Raw genomic sequence first — 16,288 nt, 5'->3', positions numbered from 1 at the left:
TTAAAATTTTTTTCTAAATACCTACAAGTGAGACAAAATCCTGGATCTGTGAAAAGACCAAAGTTGAACCCAAAGAAGGGGCATCACAACAGCTGGGACAGTGAGATAAATGTCACTGTGCTATTACAGAGAACCTGCAAGTTTTTGCATATTTGTATTATTATTATTTTTTCCAGTATTCCTACATCTTTTTTAATAGTATTTTTATATCCCTCTTCTTTTTGTATAGTCTGCTTTGCTAGGCTGGATATATTGTATGACCTGACAGCCTTCCCCTGATATCTCTTTCTATACTGTATTACTAATCTATTGTCCTTTAACTCACCTGTGTCCCATCAGCACACTACTCGATGTTCTGTACTCCCTATTCTTGTTACCTAGATCTCATAGACTCTGCCATATGAATGTTGCCATAATATTATTGTAAATAGCTGCTGTTCCATGCCATTGTAATTACTTGACAACACCCCCCCCCCCAGATCTTGGCCCATTTCAAAGTTTCCTGAACTCTATTACTATGGTGGTTAACTCTATTCTCTCACACACTTCACCTATTTACTATCCTTCATTCTCATCTGACCTCCCACAACCTCCCTGCTTTATAGATCCAAGTCACAATCCTTCCTTCCCCAACAAGAGTCTTATCTTCTTTCCATCCTTTCTAAAAATCAGCTAGCTGGGTGGAAGATCACAGTTAACACTATACATAGTCAAAGGATCTCCTATCTCTTCCCTACTTGCTACTACTATAAATAGCATAGAATTCTCTGTTGTTGTCTTAAACCATTTTGCCTTCCCCCTCCAACTGATGAAAAAAAGAATAGGTGGAGGAGGTGAACACCAGGATACCCACTGGAAGAGGAAACCCAACTACAAAGGAATCACTAACACATAACAACAGAAGAAGGTGAAGAAGGGAGTAGTAACCACACAAACTTCAATCCAGGGCCTATCTGGAAATACAACTAAACAGTAGAGACAGTACCCAATACAAACAACTGAACAGGACTTCTTTAAACCGTATACACACAGAAGAACCAGCTTCAACACAACCTGCCCTCACCAGCACAACAAAATACAGAAGGTGGTGGACAGAGTGACCCTCATTTAACCAGCTGGTGGGAAGGAACCACCAAAGAAGGACTCAACAACAATCAAAACCCAAAGGCAAACACAAAGCCAACTTAAACAACAGCCCAAGACCAGTGAGCTTGGGAGATCAAGGAAATAGCACCACTGAAACTCACTGCTATTCTACTAAAGAAGTTCACAACATAAACCCAGGAAGCCAGAACAGATCAATATAAGAAGCTGAGATGAACAAGAAGAGTCTCACAAACAATGGGAAGACAAAGAAACAATCCACAAATGAAAGGAAGGAGGAAGCCTCAGAAAGAATGCTAAATGAAATAGAGGCAACTCAACTATCAGATATTGAGTTCAAAGCAATGATTGTCAGGAAGCTCAATGAGCTCACAATGAACTACCAGAAACTACAGGGAAGCTACAATGAACTCACTGAAAACTACATCAGCATAATAAAGGAAATACAAACTCTCAACAAGGGCCAAGAGGAAATGAAGAATACAATTTATGAACTGAAGAACACAGTAGAAGGAATGAAAAGCAGGATCGATGAAGCAGAAGATCGGATCAGCAAGCTAGAGGACAAAGTAGAACAAAACACCCAGAAAGAGCAAGAAAAGGAAAAGAGACTCAGAAAGAATGAAGAGGGATTAAGAGAAATGCAAGACAATATGAAATGTAATAATATCCGTATAATAGGGATACCAGAAGGAGAAAAAGAAGAGCAAGGGCTCGAAAACCTATTTGAAAAAGTGATGATGGAAAATTTCGCTAATTTGAGGAGAGAAGAAGTCACACAAATCCAGGAAACACAGAGAGTCCCAATAAAGAAGAACCCTAAGAGACCCACCACAAGACACATCGTCATTAAAATGGCAAAATTTCAAGACAAAGAGAGAATCTTAAAGGCAGTGAGAAAGAAACAGGAAGTAACATACAAGGGAGCCCCAATGAGGCTAACAGCTGACTTCTCAATGGAAATGCTCCAAGCCAGAAGAGAATGGCAACAAATAATCCAAGTAATGAGAACCAGAGGCCTGCAACCACAACTGCTTTACCCAGCAAGGCTCTCAATCAAAATAGAAGGACAAATAAGAAGCTTCTCAGACAAAAGAAGTCTAAAAGAATACACCTCCACTAAACCAGCTCTGCAAGAGATGCTAAAGGGACTGCTTTAAAAAAAGGAAGGAAAAGAGAGAGTGAGAGAGGAACACACGTACATAAAAGGCAATGAATAAGTACCTATCAATAATAACCTTAAACCTAAATGGATTAAACGCTCCAATCAAAAGACATAGAGTAGCTGAATGGATAAGAAAACATGACCCATACATATGCTGCCTACGAGAGACCCACCTCAGCATAAAAGATCTGCACAAGCTGAAAGTGAAGGGCTGCAAACAAATTTTCCAAGCAAGTGGACAGGAAAAAAAAAAGCCGGGGTAGCAATAATCATATCTGACAAAATAGACTTCCAAAGAAGGACCATAAAGAGAGACCCAGAAGGTCATTTCATAATACTCAAGTGAAGAATCCACCAAGAAGACATAAATATTGTAAATGTATATGCACCCAACATAGGAGCGCCGAAATACATAAACAAAATCTTAGAGGACTTCAAGAAAGATATTGACAGCAACACAATTATTGTGGGGGATTTTAACACCCCACTATCAAAAACAGACAGATCTTCCAAAGAAAATATCAACAAAGATATTGTGGCATTGAACAATAACCTTGACGAAATGGACTTTACTGATATATACAGAACCCTCCATCCCAAAGAAGCTAAATACACATTCTTTTCCAATGTACATGGAGCATTTTCAAAGACTGACCACATTATAGGACACAAAACAAGCCTCAACAATTTCAAAAAAAACTGAAATCATACCAAGCATTTCCTTGGATCACAAGGGACTGAAATTAGAAACCAACCCCAAGGAGAAAAACCCAAAACACTCAAATTCATGGAGATTAAATAGCATGCTATGAAACAATGAATGGGTCAAGAATCATATTAGGGAAGAAATCAAAAGGTTTCTGGAAACAAATGAAAACGAACTCACAACAACCCAAAACTTATGGGACACAGCCAAGGCAGTCCTGAGAGGGAAGGTCATAGCCATACAGGCCCACCTAAAAAAGTTAGAAACATTTCAAACAAACAACCTAACCCTACGTCTACAAGAACTCGAGGAACAACAACAAAGACAGCCCAGAGCAAGCAGAAGGAAGGAAACAACCAAGATCAGAGCAGAATTAAATGACATAGAGACTAAAAGCACAATTCTAAGGATCAGTGAATCCAAGAGTTGGTCCTTTGAAAAGATAAACAAAATCGACAAGCCTTTAAGCAGACTCATCAAGAAAAAAAGAGAGAAAACCCAAATAAACACAATCAGAAATGAAAGAGGAGAGATTACAACAGATACCACAGAAATACAAAGGATTGTAAGAAATTACTACAAAGAACTGTATGCCAAGAAATTTGAAAAACTAGGTGAAATGGACAAATTTCTAGAAAAATATAATCTTCCAAAACTCAATGAAAAAGAAGCAGAAAGCCTGAACAAACCAATAACAGCAAAAGAAATTGAAGCAGTAATCCAAAAACTCCCAACACACAAAAGCCCGGGACCAGATGGTTTTACAGGAGAATTCTACAAAGCATTTAAGGAAGAGCTAACACCTATTCCTCACAGACTATTTCAAAAAATCCAAAAAGATGGAAGGCTCCCAAACTCTTTTTATGAGGCCAACATCATCTTAATTCCAAAACCAGATAAAGACACAACAAAGAAAGAAAACTACAGGCCAATATCGCTGATGAACATTGACGCTAAAATCCTCAACAAGATACTGGCAAACCGCATCCAACAGTACATTAAGAAGATCATACACCATGACCAAGTGGGATTCATTCCAGGGATGCAAGGATGGCACAATATTCGCAAATCAGTAAATGTAATACATCACATAAACAAAAGCAAAGACAAAAACCACATGATTATATCAATAGATGCAGAAAAAGCATTTGATAAGGTACAGCACCCATTTATGATAAAAACACTCAGCAAAGTGGCAATAGAGGGAGCATTCCTCAATATAATAAAGCCCATATATGAGAAACCTACAGCCAACATTATACTCAATGGGCAAAAATTAAAATCTTTTCCACTAAGAACAGGAACAAGACAAGGCTGTCCACTTTCACCACTTCTGTTCAATATAGTACTGGAAGTTTTAGCCACAGCAATCAGACAAGAAAAAGAAATAAAAGGAATCCAAATGGAAAGGAGGAAACAAAACTGTCACTGTTTGCAGATGACATGATACACAGAAAATGTATGACATGTACATAGAAAATCCTATAGACTCCACCAAAAAACTGCTTGACCTAATAAATGAATTTGGCAAAACAGCGGGGTACAAAGTCAATATCCAGAAATCAAAGGCATTTCTGTACACCAACAATGAAACAGCAGAAGCAGAAATCAAGAAAAAAATCCCATTTGAAATAGCAAAAAGAAAAATAAAATACCTAGGAATAAACCTAACCAAAAAGGTAAAAGACCTGTATTCAGAAAACTACATAACACTGAAGAGAGAAATCAAGGAAGACAAAAACAAATGGAAACATATACCGTGTTCATGGATTGGAAGAATTAATATCATCAAAATGTCCATACTACCAAAAGCAATTTGCACATTCAATGCAATACCTATTAAAGTACCAATGGCATATTTCACAGACATAGAACAAACACTTCAACAATTTATATGGAACCATAAACGACCCTGAATAGCTGCTGCAATTTTGAGAAAGAAGAGTAAAGTAGGAGGAATCACAATACCTGACACTAAACTATACTACAAGGCCACTGTAATCAAAACAGCCTGGTACTGGCATAAAAACAGGCACATGGACCAATGGAACAGAACAGAGAGCCCAGAAATAAACCCAAGCCTCTGTGGTCAATTAATATTTGACAAAGGAAGCAGCAACATAAAATGGAGTCAAAATAGCCTCTTCAACAAATGGTGTTGGAAGAACTGGACAGCTACGTGCAAAAAAATGAAACTCAAGCACCAACTTACACCTTATACAAAAATAGATTCAAGGTGGATAAAAGACTTAAATATGAAGCGTGGCACCATTAAAGTCCTAGAAGAGAACGTAGGTAGGAAAATCTCAGATATTTCACGCAGAAACTTTTTTACTGACTTGTCTCCTAGAGCAAGGGACATAAAGGAAAGAATAAACAAATGGGACCTCATCAAAATTAAAAGCTTTTGCACAGCTAAGGAAAACAGTATCAAAATGAAAAGAGAACCAACTGTATGGGAAAACATATTTGCCAATGATACCTCAGACAAGGGTTTAATCTCCAAAATATATAAAGAACTTACATGACTGCACTCTAAGAAGACAAGGAAGCCAATTAAAAAATGGGCAAAGGACTTGAACAGACACTTCTCCAAGGAGGACATACAGAAAATCCAAAGACACATGAAGCGATGCTCAATATCGCTAGCCATCAGAGAGATGCAGATTAAAACCACAATGAGATACCACTTCACACCAGTCAGAATGGCCATCATAAACAAAGCAACAAACAACAAGTGTTGGAGAGGATGTGGAGAAAGGGGGTCCCTAGTGCACTGTTGGTGGGACTGCAGACTGGTACAACCACTATGGAAAGCAATTTGGAACTTCCTCAGAAAACTAAAAATGCATCTGCCTTTGACCCAGCAATTCCATTGCTGGGACTCTATCCTAAGAACACTAAAACACCAATAGAAAAGAACCTTTGCACCCCGATGTTCATAGCAGCACAATTTACAATAGCTAGGTGCTGGAAGCAACCTAGATGCCCATCAGTAAATGAATGGATCAAAAAACTATGGTACATTTACACAATGGAATTCTATGCAGCAGAAAGAAAGAAGGAGCTCATACCCTTTGCAACAGCGTGGATGGAGCTGGAAAGCATTATGCTAAGTGAAACAAGCCAGGCGGTGAAAGACAAATACCACATGATATCACCTTTAACAGGAATCTAAACAACAAAACAAAACAAAAAAAACTTGCAAAATATAACCAAAGACACTGAAATAGGGGACAGACTGACGTGACCAGAGGGGAGAGAAGAGGGAATTTCAGGGGGGAATGGGTAGGGTTAACAGGAACAACTTTGGAGGACACATGGACAAAAACTAGGGGTGGGGGGTAATGTGGGGGAAGAGGGGAGGGATGGGTGGGTGGGCTGGAATGGGAATAAGTGGGAGAAAACTGTACTTGAACAATGATTAAAATAAAATAAAAAATATTTATTTTTTGAAAAAAATTACAATAAAAACAGCATTTCACAGCAGAACTTCTACAAAAGTGTTAAAACAGTATGAATTACTGGATACAACATTCATTTCACCTCTAGTGAATGGAGTACATTCACTGAGCTCTATAAACCCTTAAGAAGTACCTTCTCAAACCTCATTTTTCTTAACCTACTCCTAACCCCAAACTTAACCCTAACACTAACCCTAACCCTTACCTTATTTCTAACCCTCACCCTAAAGCTGTACCTAATGCAAATCCTAACCCTAACGCTAATCCTACACTTATCCTTGTTTACCAAAACTGACTGTTAGATTCATTCTCTGTTTCACTTTCAGAAAACCGTCTTCTCTAAGTCAGAAACAGCTGCATACACATGTGCCTTTTCTTTCTTATTCTTTTTCAGAAAAAGTAGTTTGCATGAATCTCTAATAAACATGTTTATTCTAATTAAACATGACTTACTATCATGTGTCTCTGCTCTAGATTTTAACAGAAAGTTGATCTTAGAAAAAAAAAAAAACTATGGTACATTTACACAATGGAATTCTATACAGCAGAAAGAAAGAAGGAGCTCATACCCTTTGCAACAGCATGGATGGAGCTGGAAAGCATTATGCTAAGTGAAACAAGCCAGGCAGTGAAAGACAAATACCACATGATATCACCTTTAACAGGAATCTAAACAACAAAACAAAACAAAACAAAAAACTAGCAAAATATAACCAAAGACACTGAAATAGGGGATAGTCTGACAGTGGCCAGAGGGGAGAGAAGAGGGAATTTCAGGGGGGAATGGGTAGGGATTACAGGAACAAATTTGGAGGACACATGGACAAAAACTAAGGGTGGGGGGTGGTGGGGGGAAGGGGGGAGGGTTGGGTGGAGGGGCTGAAACGGGAGTAGGGGGCAGAAAACTGTACTTGAACAATGATTGAAATTTTAAAAAAAGAAGCTATTTCTTTATGAAACTTACTACAAAAGTGGCATTTCAAAGCAACACTACTACAGATGTGTGAAAACAGTATGTATTACTGGAGACACCATACATTTCAAACTCTCCTGAAAGAACTACACTGAGTAATGTTAGAAACTCTGTACAAGAGGTTTTATTTACCGTGTTGTGCTCAAAAGAGTCGCATTTCTTTTTTTTCCTTTTTTTTATGAAATTAAACATTTTTATTATATTTTAATCATTGTTCAAATACAGTTTTCTCCTTTTTAATCCCAATCCATTCCCCCCTCCCACCCTCCCCACTTCCCTCCCATTACCACCCTCCCCTTAGATTATGACCATGTGCCCTTCAAGTTTGTTCCTGTGAGCCCTTCCCACTGACCCCTTAAATTCCCTCCTCTCTCCCCTCCGGTCACCGTGAGCCTGTCCTCTATTTCAGTGTCTTTGGTTATATTTTGCTTGCTTCTTTGTATTGTTATTTAGGTTCCTGTTAAAGGTGAGATCATATGGTATTTGTCTTTCACTGCCTGGCTTGTTTCGCTAAGCATAATGTTTTCCAGCTCCATCCACGCTGTTGCAAAGGGTAGGAGCTCCTTCTTTCTTTCTGCTGCATAGAATTCCATTGTGTAAATGTACCATAGTTTTTTGATCCATTCATTTACTGATGGGCATCTAGGTTGCTTCCAGCACCTAGCTATTGTAAATTGTGCTACTATGAACGTTGGGATGCATAGGTTCTTTTGAATTGGTGTTTTAGTATTCTTAGGATAGAGTCCCAGCAGTGGAATAGCTGGGTCAAAAGGCAGATCCATTTTTAGTTTTCTGAGGAAGTTCCATACTGCTTTCCATAGTGGTTGTACCAGTCTGCAGTCCCACCAGCAGTGCACTAGGGTCCCCTTTTCTCCACAACCTCTCCAACACTTGTTGTTTATTGCTTTGTTTATGATGGCCATTCTGACTGGTGTGAAGTGGTATCTCATTGTGGTTTTAATCTGCATCTCTCTGATGGCTAGCGATATTGAGCATCGCTTCATGTGTCTTTGGATTTTCTGTATGTCCTCCTTGGAGAAGTGTCTGTTCAAGTCCTTTGCCCATTTTTTAATTGGCTTCCTTGTCTTCTTAGAGTGCAGTCATGTAAGGTCTTATATATTTTGGAGATTAAACCCTTGTCTGAGGTATCATTGGCAAATATGTTTTCCCATACATTTGGTTCTCTTTTCATTTTGATACTGTTTTCCTTAGCTGTGCAAAAGCTTTTAATTTTGATAAGGTCCCATTTGTTTATTCTTTCCTTTATGTCCCTTGCTCTAGGGGACATGTCAGTAAAAAAGTTTCTATGTGAAATATCTGAGATTTTCCTACCTATGTTCTCCTCTAGGACTTTAGTGTTTTATATTTAAGTCTTTTATACACCTTGAATTTATTTTTGTATATGGTGTAAGTTGGTGCTCAAGTTTCATTTTTTTGCACGTGGCTGTCCAGTTCTCCCAACACCATTTGTTGAAGAGGCTATTTTTATTTCATTTTATGTTGCTGCTTCCTTTGTCAAATATTAATTGACCATAGAGACTTGGGGTTATTTCTGGGCTCTCTGTTCTATTCCATTGGTCTATGTGCCTGTTTTTATGCCAGTACCAGGCTGTTTTGATTACAATGGCCTTGTAGTATAGTTTAGTGTCAGGTATTGTGATCCCTCCTACTTTACTCTTCTTTCTCAAAATTGCAGCAGCTATTCGGGGTCGTTTATAATTCTATATAAATTGTTGAAGTGTTTGTTCTATGTCTGTGAAATATGCCATTGGTGCTTTAATAGGAATTTCATTGAATGTGTAAATTGCTTTGGGTAGTATGGACATTTTGATGATGTTAATTCTTCCAATCCATGACACGGTATATGTTTCCATTTGTTTTTGTCTTTCTTGATTTCTTTCTTCAGTGTTGTGTAGTTTTCTGAATACAGGTCTTTTACCTCTTTGTTTCGTTTTATTCCTATATATGTTATTTTTCTTTTTGCTATTTCGAATGGGATTTTTTCCTTGGTATCTGTTTCTGCTGTTTCATTGTTCGTGTACAGAAATGCCTTTGATTTCTGGATATTGACTTTGTACCCCGCTGTTTTGCCAAATTCATTTATTAGGTCAAGCAGTTTTTTGGTGGAGTCTATAGGATTTTCTATGTATACTATCATATCATCTGCAAACAGTGATAGTTTTGTTTCCTCCTTTCCGATTTGAATGCCTTTTATTTCTTTTTCTTGTCTGATTGCTGTGGCTAAAACTTCCAGTACTATATTGAACAGAAGTGGTGAAAGTGGACAGCCTTTCCTTGTTCCTGATCTTAGTGGAAAAGATTTTAATTTTTGCCCATTGAGTATGATGTTGGCTGTAGGTCTCTCATATATGGCCTTTATTATGTTGAAGAATGCTCCCTCTGTTGCCATTTTGCTGAGTGTTTTTATCATGAATGGGTGCTGTATCTTGTCAAATGCTTTTTCTGCATCAATTGATATGATCGTGTGGTTTTTGTCTTTGCTTTTGTTTATGTGATGTATTACATTTACTGACTTACGAATATTGAACCATCCTTGCATCCCTGGAATGAATCCCACTTGGTCATGGTGTATGATCTTTTTAATGTATTGTTGGATGCGGTTTGCCAGTATTTTCTTGAGGATTTTAGCGTCAATGTTCATCAGTGATATTGGCCTGAAATTTTCTTTCCTTGTTGTGTCTTTATCTGGTTTTGGAATTAGGATGATGTTGGCCTCATAAAAAGAGTTTCAGAGGCTCCCATCTTTTTGGATTTTTTGGAATAGTCTGTGAAGGATAGGGGTTAGCCCTTCCTTAAATGCTTTGTAGAATTCTCCTGTAAAACCATCTGGTCCCGGGCTTTTGTGTGTTGGGAGTTTTTTGGTTACTGCTTCAATTTCTTTTGTTGTTATTGGTCTGTTCAGGCTTTCTGCTTCTTTTTCATTGAGTTTTGGAAGATTATATTTTTCTAGAAATTTGTCCATTTCACCTAGGTTCTCAAATTTCTTGGCATACAGTTCTTTGTAGTAATTTCTTACAATCCTTTGTATTTCTGTGGTATCTGTTGTAATCTCTCCTCTTTCATTTCTGATTGTGTTTATTTGGGTTTTCTCTCTTTTTTTTCTTGAGGAGACTGCTTAAAGGCTTGTCAATTTTGTTTATCTTTTCAAAGAACCAGCTCTTGGATTCACTGATCCTTAGAATTGTGCTTTTAGTCTCTATGTCATTTAATTCTGCTCTGATCTTGGTTATTTCCTTCCTTCTGCTTGCTCTGGGCTGCCTTTGTTGTTGTTCCTCGAGTTCTTGTAGACGTAGGGTTAGGTTGTTTGTTTGGAATATTTCTAACCTTTTTAGGTGGGCCTGTATGGCTATGACCTTCCCTCTCAGGACTGCCTTGGCTGTGTCCCATAAGTTTTGGGTTGTTGTGAGTTCGTTTTCATTTGTTTCCAGAAACCTTTTGATTTCTTCCCTAATATGATTCTTGACCCATTCATTGTTTAATAGCATGCTATTTAATCTCCATGATTTTTAGTGTTTTGGGTTTTTTTCCTTGGGATTGGTTTCTAGCTTCAGTCCCTTGTGGTCTGAGAAAATGCTTTGTATGATTTCAATTTTATTGAAATTCTTGAGCCTTGTTTTGTGACCTATCATGTGATCTATCTTTGAGAATGTTCTGTGTACTTTTGAAAAGAATGTGTGTTTAGCTTCTTTTCGATGGAGGGTTCTGTATGTATCAGTAAAGTCCATTTCATCAAGGGTATTGTTCAATGCCACAATATCTTTGTTGATAATTTGTTTAGAAGATCTGTCCATTTTTGATAGTAGGGTGTTAAAATCTCCCACTATAATTGTGTTGCTGTCCATTTCTTTCTTGAAGTCCTCTAAGATTTTCTTTATGTATTTCGGCGCTCCTATGTTGGGTGCATATATATTTACAATATTTATGTCTTCTTGATGTATTCTTCCCTTGAGTATTATGAAGTGACCTTCTGGGTCTCTCTTTATGGACTTTTTCTGGAAATCTATTTTGTCTCATATGAGTATTGCTACCCTGCCTTTTTTTCCTGACCATTTGCTTGGAAGATTTGTTTCCAGCCCTTCACTTTCAGCCTGTGTAGGTCTTTTATCCTGAGGTGGGTCTCTTGTAGACAGCAGATATGTGGGTCATCTTTTCTTATCCAATCAGCTATTCTATGTCTTTTGATTAGAGCATTTAATCCATTTAGGTTTAAGGTTATTATTGATAGGTACTTATTCATTGTCTTTTATGTACGTGTGTTCCTCCCTCCCTCTCTCTCTCTCTCTCTCTCTCTCTCTCTCTCTCTCCCTGTCTCTCTCTCTTTTCCCTCTCTTCCTTAAAGCAGTCCTTTTAGAATCTCTTGCAGAGCTGGTTTGGTCGAGGTGTATTCTTTTAGACTTCTTTTGTTTGGGATGCTTCTTATTTGGCCTTCTCTCTTGATCAAGAGCCTTGCTGGATATAGTAGCCTTGGTTGCAGACCTCTGGTTCTCATTACTTGGAGTATTTCTTGCCATTCTCTTCTGGCTTGAAGTGTTTCCATTGAGAAGTCAGCTGTTAGCCTTATTGAGGCTCCCTTGTATGTTACTTCCTTTTTCTCCCTTGCTGCCTTTAAGATTCTCTCTTTGTCTTGAAATTTTGGTGGGTCTCTTTGGTTTCCTCTTGATTGGGACTCTCTGTGTTTCCTGGATTTGTGTGACTTTTTCTCTCTTCAAATTAGGGAAGTTCTCCTTCATTACTTGTTCAACTAGGTTTTTGATCCCTTGCTCTTCTTCTTCTCCTTCTGGTGTCCCTATTATATGGATATTATTATGTTTCATATTGCCTTGTATTTCTCGTAATCCCTCTTCATTCTTTCTGAGCCTCTTTTCCTTTTTTTGCTCTTTCTGGATGCTGTTTTCTACTTTTTCCTCCAGCTCGCTAATCCTATCTTCTGCTGCATCAATCCTGCTTTTCATTCCTTCTACTGTGTTCTTCAGTTCAGAAATTGTATTCTTCATTTCCTCTTGACCTTTGTTGAAAGTTTCTATTTCCTTTTTCATGTTTATATAGTTTTCAGTGAGATTGATGTAGTTTCCCTCTAATTTCTGAAAGCTCATTGTGAGTTCATTGAACTTCCTGGTAATCATTGTTTTGAACTCACTATCTGATAGTTGAGTTGCCTCTATTTCATTTAGCATTTTTCCTGAGGCTTCCTCGTTTCCCTTCAATTGGGGGTTGTTTCTTTGTTTCTCATTGTTCGTGGGTTTCTTCTTTTTTCTTCTTGTTTGTTAATTTGATCTGTTCTAATTCCCTTTAATTATGGTGTGAACTTCTGTGGTAGAATATTTGGGAGATTCAGTGGTGTAATCTCCTTCATGTATCCTGGTGCTCACAGCTTCCCCCTATTCTTTTTTGTGATCAGTTGGAGGAGAAAGGCAAAATGGTTTAAAACAGCAAGACAGTATACTATGATATTTATTTTAGCAGCCAGTAGAGAAGATATGGGTTATCCTTTGGCTCCTTATACTGTTAACTGTGTTCCTCCACCCCACTATCCACATTTTAGAAAGGATGGAAAGAAGGTAAGACTCTTACTGGGGACGAGAGGATTGTTAGTTGGATCTAGAAAGCTGTGAGGCTGTGGGAGGTCAGATTCTAAGGTAGGATTGGACTAAAGATTAGTATATAGGAGTCATGAGTAAAAGAATAGAGACAACCCCCACAATAGTATAGTTCAGAAAATTGCAAAGTGGGCTGAGATCAGGTAGGGGTATTGAGAAGCAATTACAATTGTATAGACTAGGTCTTACTAGTAGTAATAGTAAAGTGACAGTCTTGTGGCAGAATCAATGAGGTCTAGATAACAAGAATAAAGAGTATAGAACCTTGAGAGGTGTATTAAAGGAACACAGATGAAGGATAGTAACTTCTCAACACCATGTGACTGAGATACCAGGGGGAACCTATCAAATGACAGTATAACCAGCCAAGCAAAGAAGATTATACAGAAAGAAAAAGGATACCAAAATATTATTAAAATAAAAAATGTTGGAAGAGTGAGAAAAGGATAATACAAGTTTACAGTAACTTGCCAGATTAAAAAAAAAGGAAAGAAAAGCAGAAGCTGTAGTGCCGGAGAGATAAATTTGGAGTGGAAAGAATAATATTAGGATGAATGGAAGAGAAACATAAGGGATTGTGAGATAAAAATAATAGAAATTGAAAAATAAAATGTCACGTAAAACACAAGATAAAATCAATCAACCAACAACAGCCAGAGAAACCTAACAAAGCCAAAAATAAAAAATAAAAAAAAAAAAAACAGACAAAGAAACAAACAAAAACAAAAACAAAAAACCTCTTGTTGGTTTCTAACTGGCCAGACCAGTTTTTCTGATCTTGCTGGCTTCAACTGGCTGAGGGACCTTTGAAATCCTTCTCTCTCTCCCAGCCAGACCTCAGCTGGTTTGTCAGGAAGCCTGGGTGCTGCCGCACACACCGGCTCTCTGGATCTCACTCCCATGTTCTTCTGGACTCCGAGGTCCTGCAGGTTTCCAGCTCTATGATCCCAGGAGGCACCCGCAACGTTTTTGGATTCACTGCGCCCTCCCTGGGGATCGTAAAAGGGTGCGCCCCTCCCCCAAACTTTTGAGATTGGGGTCTAGGATCGCTCTAAGCACCTCGCCGAGTCCCTTCTGGCATCAAAGCGCGAGAGAGTCAGCCATCCTGTCCGGGCGCGCGCCAAGCTGTTTCCATCTCCGTGTTCCCCGCCGAACCGCACTGCGTCCGAGTGTGGGCGTCTTTCCCTGCTCCCTGTTCCCCAAGTTGGGCTGGCTGGAAATCTCTGACACACCACTGTAGAAACGCACCAAGTGCCACGTCTCTCCTGGGATCCCAGCTCGAGATTCAGGCCTCCCTATGGGGCGCGAGTGGAGCGGAGCGCGGCCTGGAGCGCAGCCCGGCTCTGTGCTCTCCACCAGTCTGCATTTCCACCGGGCTAGGGTTACAGGCACCCTTTCAGGCTGCCCCGGGTCCTGTCGGCTAGTGTCCCTCACTCCTCCCAAGGCCTCTGGGAGGGTGTTCACCATCCCTGGGCTATTTTTTCCCAGTTCAACTGTCCAATCTGTTCCTTTTAGCAACGTTCTCCCCTGGAGTTGCTCACCCCCAGTATTCTGGGGAGGGAGCAGCGACTTCTCTCTCCCGGGCGCCCTGGGGCAGACCCCGGAGCACCCCAGGCGGACCTGGGGTCTGCACACCCCTAGACCCTGTGCTGATCCCTAGGCCCCCTCCGTCCTGTAGCAGACTTCTTACCGTCTGGTTTTCCAGTGAGTGTAACAATTTTTGATATCCTGCTTTCAAAAGTGATTCGGTAACCTAGTCCACTTGCTCTGTTTCTCCACCGATCAGCGAGTTTCTCTCCTCTTCACAGAAGCCGAGAAAAACACTTCCTATAGTAAAGCCGCCATCTTAGACCCCCAGAGTCGCATTTCAACGTGATTTAGTAGCATCGAAAAAGTTCATCACTGTTTATTCTGAGAGAAATGAACTTTTCACAGAAAATGGACAGTTAGAATAATACTCATTTTCATATTGAGAAACTGTCTTCTACCACTGTGTACTACACTACACACACAAGTCTTAACTTCCCTATACTTTTTACATGAAATAATACTTTGGAGGATTTTGTAGTTTAGAGTTTCTTTCTACCTAAGGAAGACAATGAGTTAGGTGTCTGTTCATGCAATGGTAACAGAAATTTGATCTTAGAACCTATTTCTTTATGAAAGTACCCCAAAAGTGGCATTTGAGAGCAACACTACTACAGAAGTGTTAAAACAGTGTGTTTAACTGGAGACACCATATATTTCAACTTCTAATAAAAGAAATACATTGAGTAATGTTATAAACTCTGTACAAGAGCTTTTATTATCCTGTTCTGTTAAAGAGTCTCGTTTCAGTATGATTTAGTAGCATTGAAAGAGTTCACTACTGTTCATTCTGAGAGAAATGCACTTTCTACAGAAAATGGATGGTTAGATTCATACAAACTTTCACATTCACAAAACCATCACCTCCAAGTCAGGTACTGCTCCACACACAGCTTTCTTAATTCCATATTCTTTTTACAAGAAATAGTACTTTGGATGAATATGTACTGAAGATGTTTACTCTATTTAAACATCACTTAGTATTACATGTCTCTGGTCTCAATTGTAAGATAAACTTTATTTTAGAAGCTCTTTTAACAAAATTATCACAAAGTGGCATTTCAAATCTGTACTTCTGCACAATTGTTAAAACAGTGTGTATTACTAAAGACAATTTTCATTTCATCTCTACTATAAGTGGTACATTGACTGATCTCTATTAACACTGAAGAAGTGGCTTTCTTAAATCTCTTTTTTTCTTAACCTAATCTTAAAACTAAACTTAACCCTAACCCTAACCTTATGCCTAACTTGAATCCTAACCCTAAAACTAACCCTAACCCTATACCTAATGCAAACTGTAACCCTAACCCTAACCTTATCCCTAACCTAACCCTCACCCTAACACTAACCCACTCCTTATCCCTGCTTACCAAAAATGTCTGTTAGATTCATACTCTGCTTCTTTTTCACATTCAGAAAACTTTCTTCTCAAAGTCACATAGTGCTCTGAACAAATGTGCCTTTTCTTTCCTATTCTGTTTATGGAAAGAGTAGTTTGGATGAATCAGTAATAAAAATGTTTATTCTATTTAAACATGACTTACTATCATGGGTCTGTGTTCTAGATTGTAACAGAAATTTGATCTTAGAAGCTATTTCTTTGTGAAAATTACTACAAAAGTGGCATTTCAGAGCAACACTGCTACAGAAGTGTTAAAACAGTATGTA

The sequence above is a fragment of the Phyllostomus discolor genome, chromosome 12 (assembly GCF_004126475.2).
Source record: "Phyllostomus discolor isolate MPI-MPIP mPhyDis1 chromosome 12, mPhyDis1.pri.v3, whole genome shotgun sequence".
NCBI lineage: Eukaryota > Metazoa > Chordata > Mammalia > Chiroptera > Phyllostomidae > Phyllostomus > Phyllostomus discolor.
The sequence above is the reverse complement of the archived record's forward strand: the minus strand, read 5'-3'. Positions refer to the sequence as shown.